Source organism: Berghia stephanieae, chromosome 9 (assembly GCF_034508935.2).
Source record: "Berghia stephanieae isolate SIO BIC M18660-M18661 chromosome 9, UCSD_Bste_1.3, whole genome shotgun sequence".
Classification (NCBI taxonomy): Eukaryota; Metazoa; Mollusca; class Gastropoda; order Nudibranchia; family Aeolidiidae; genus Berghia; species Berghia stephanieae.
In genome coordinates, this window is record NC_088368.1 from 13,250,532 (window position 1) to 13,255,531 (window position 5,000).

A 5,000-nucleotide genomic window follows, 5' to 3' on the forward strand; every position below is an offset into this window, starting at 1 on the left:
CCCCCCCCCCCCCCCCCCCCCCATCATCAGCACCATAGAACCTTAGCATCATCAGCACTACAGAATACTTAGCATAGTCATCATCAGCCCACATAACCTTAGCATGATCAGCACCACAGAACCTTAGCATCATCAGCCCACATAACCTTAGCATGATCAGCACCACAGAACCTTAGCATCATCAGCACCACAGAACCTTAGCATCATCAGCACCACAGAACCTTAGCATCATCAGTACCACAGAACCTTAGCATCATCAGCACTACAGAACCTTAGCATCATCAGCACCACAGAACCTTAGCATCATCAGTACCACAGAACCTTAGCATCATCAGCCACAGAACCTTAGCATCATCAGCACCACAGAACTTTATGCATCTACAGTGACCACAGAACCTTAGCATCATCAGCACTACAGAACCTTAGCACTTTCATCAGCACCATAGAACCTTAGCATCATCAGCACTACAGAACTTTAGCATCATCAGCCCACATAACCTTTAGCATGATCAGCACCACAGAACCTTAGCATCATCAGCCCACATAACCTTAGCATGATCAGCACCACAGAACCTTAGCATCATCAGCACCACAGAACCTTAGCATCATCAGCACCACAGAACCTTAGCATCATCAGTACCACAGAAACCTTAGCATCATCAGCACCACAGAACCTTAGCATCATCAGCACCACAGAACCTTAGCATCATCAGCACCACAGAACCTTAGCATCATCAGTACCACAGAATCCTTAGCATCATCAGCACTACAGAACCTTAGCATCATCAGTCCACAGAACCTTAGCATCATCAGCACACAACAGATATCTTACTGCATCATCAGCCCACAGAACTACTTAGCACATGATCAGTACCACAGAACCTTAGCATCATCACACGTCACACGAACCTTAGCATCATCAGCACTACAGAACCTTAGCATCATCAGCACCACAGAACCTTAGCATGATCAGCACCACAGAACCTTAGCATCATCAGCACTACAGAACCTTAGCATCATCAGCACCACAGAACCTTAGCATCATCAGCACAACAGAACCTTAGCATCATCAGCACCACAGAACCTTAGCATCATCAGCACCACAGAACCTTAGCATCATCAGCACCACAGAACCTTAGCATCATCAGTACCACAGAACCTTAGCATCATCAGCCCACATAACCTTAGCATGATCAGCACCACAGAACCTTAGCATCATCAGCACCACAGAACCTTAGCATCATCGGCACCACAGAACCTTAGCATCATCAGTACCACAGAACCTTAGCATCATCAGCACTACAGAACCTTAGCATCATCAGCACTACAGAACCTTAGCATCATCAGCACCACAGAACCTTAGCATCATCAGCACCACAGAACCTTAGCATCATCAGCCCACATAACCTTAGCATGATCAGCACCACAGAAACTTAGCATCATCACCTACAGAACCTTAGCATCATCAGTACCACAGAACCTTAGCATCATCAGCACCACAGAACCTTAGCATCATCAGCACCACAGAACCTTAGCATCATCAGTACCACAGAACCTTAGCATCATCAGCACTACAGAACCTTAGCATCATCAGTACCACAGAACCTTAGCATCATCAGCACTACAGAACCTTAGCATCATCAGCACCACAGAACCTTAGCATCATCAGCACCACAGAACCTTAGCATCATCAGCACCACAGAACCTTAGCATCATCAGCACTACCTTAGCACATCAACCACAGAACCTTAGCATCATCAGCACCACAGAACCTTAGCATCATCAGCACCACAGAACCTTAGCATCATCAGCACTACAGAACCTTAGCATCATCAGCACCACAGAACCTTAGCATCATCAGCACCACAGAACCTTAGCATCATCAGCACCACAGAACCTTAGCATCATCAGTACCACAGAACCTTAGCATCATCAGCACCACAGAACCTTAGCATCATTTAGCACCACAGAACCCCTCCCAGAGCATCATCACCCACAGAACCTTAGCATCATCAGCACACAGAACCTTAGCATCATCAGCACACAGAACCTTAGCATCATCAGTACCACAGAACCTTAGCATCATCAGCACCACAGAACCTTAGCATCATCAGAGCATACACACACAGAACCTTAGCATCATCAGCACCAACAGAACCTTAGCATCATCAGCACCACAGAACCTTAGCATCATCAGCACCACAGAACCTTAGCATCATCAGCACACAGAACCTTAGCATCATCAGCACCACAGAACCTTAGCATCATCAGCCCCACTACAGCAGAACACCTTAGCATCATCAGCACACAGAACCTTAGCATCATCAGCACACAGAACCTTAGCATCATCAGTACACAGAACCTTAACATCATCAGCCCACAGAACTTAGCATCATCAGCACCACAGAACCTTAGCATCATCAGCACACAGAACCTTAGCATCATCAGACACGACCTTCATCATCGACCACGAACTTAGCATCATCAGACACAGAACCTTAGCATCATCAGTACCACAGAACTTACATCTCAGCACTCAGAACTTGATCATCAGACCACAACTGCATCATCAGACCACAGAACCTTACATCATCACACCACAGAACCTTAGCATCATCAGCACCAGAACCTTAGCATCATCAGCCACAAACTTAATCATCAGCCACAGAACCTTAGCTCATCAGCACTACAGAACCTTAGCATCATCAGCACCACAGAACCTTAGCATCATCAGCACTACATAACCTTAGCATCATCAGCACACAGAACTTAGCATCATCAGACCACAGAACCTTAGCATCATCAGACTACAGAACCTTAGCATCATCAGCACACAGAACCTTAGCATCATCAGCACTACAGAACCTTAGCATCATCAGTACCACAGAACCTTAGCATCATCAGCACCACAGAACCTTAGCATCATCAGTACCACAGAACCTTAGCATCATCAGCACTACAGAACCTTAGCATCATCAGCACTACAGAACCTTAGCATCATCAGCACTACAGAACCTTAGCATCATCAGCACTATCGAACCTTAGCATCATCAGCACCACAGAACCTTAGCATCATCAGCACTACAGAACCTTAGCATCAATGAGCCCCACAAGACCTGGGCAACAATCAGCCCCACATAACGTTAGCATCAATCAGTCAAACAGAACCTGGCATCAATCTGCCCCACAGAACTTGAGCATCAATGAGCCCAACAGAACCTGGGTATTAATCAGCGCCACAGAACCTGAGCATCAATCATCCCCAAGAACCTGAGCACTAATCATCTCCACAGGATCCTGAGCATCTCTCACTATCTTAACACAGCCGATTGAAAAAAGTGCATGGCGTTATTAAAATGCTTCATCAGTGTGTCACCAGTGTGATTGATACTCACAAGCGGCGGGACTGATTGTTCGGGTGACAGGCGAGAAGTTTAGATGGCTATGGATTCAAGTAAAATACCCACCAATTCTGTCCGCCAGGTCAATCTTATCAACACACAAGACTATGTATAACCTTAAATGTTTATTGTATTTTTGAGAGACTTAAGTGAAAATTATCACCCAATAGGCGGTATAAAAGATAACGAAAAGATGAGTGACGTCAATTTCATTCATTCTATATTTCGATACTAAAATGATAATATCGAGACAAGAAACTATGTGGCTACTTCCGTGTGTGAGTTTTCAATGTCAAATCGGTAAATATAGCATTTGGGTTTTGATAGTATGTGTTTAAGTAAAATAACCTCCAGTTTAACTGGTCATATTAACTCACTTTTTGTGAGATTTTTGTTTCTTTTCAAAATTGGAAAAAATGTATTAAAAATGAGCATGTACATAGATAGTTTTATTCAACTACCACTAACATGCAAAAACCAAAAACATCAGCTTTGATACTACGCCTATAATTTGTCTCAGAAAAATGTAAGAAATAGGCATGGAGTAAAAGTAACCCGGGTAAACTACGGATATAGTCGGTGTTAGGGTTGAGTGAGTTAAAAGATGCTAAAAATAATAAAGTCGATAAACATCGCATTTGGGTATTGATGGTTTGTGGTTAAGTAAAATACACTCCATCTCTCAAAAGATGCTGAAAATATGGCCATAGTTTTATACCCAATTTCAACAGGCTAACTGGGTGGTTATAGGAATGGTTGAATTTATGCAAGGGCTACATATTTCAACAATATCCCTAACTCAAATGTTCATGAAAACTGGAATTCGTAACGTGGAAGTGAATGAGTGCATACATTTCCATCAAAATAATTTAAAAAATGTAGATTTTTGCTTTTATGCACCACGTCGGTTGCAATAAAAACACAAATCTGAAACTTGAAGTGTAAAATTGGCCATAGATAAGGGTTTGTTACTCTCAAATTTCATCCAAATGATCCAAATATTGAAAGAGTTATCGGACATTTCTACTAATTTCTACTATACGCCTGTTATTTGCCAGGAGGCATAGGGTGAATATTCTCTGCCCAAAATGGGAGAAAAGATTTTAGTCAGTTTATGACCGTAGTTTTATAACATTAGTATTTTGATCATTATCTGTGCTCCCCCCCCCCCCACCCCTCCTCCCCCTTTTTTTCAGTCGTAGAGCATCAGATCCATCACAACAGATTATCACTGTCATCCGATATGAATTATGGACCCAACCAACCCACTCGACAATGATAACAGTGTGGTACCCGTCCACAAACACAATTTGACGGGGATGATCAACAAACACAACGTGATATTCATCATCATCATCATCATCATCATCATCATCATCATCATCATCATCATCATCATCATCATCATCATCATCATTATTATTATTGTTATTATTATTATTATTATTATTATTATTATTATTATTATTATTATTATTATTATTATTATTATTATTATTATTATTATTATTATTTTTGTTATTATTATTATTATTATTATTATTATTATTATTATTATTATTATTATTATTATTATTATTATTATTATTATTATTATTA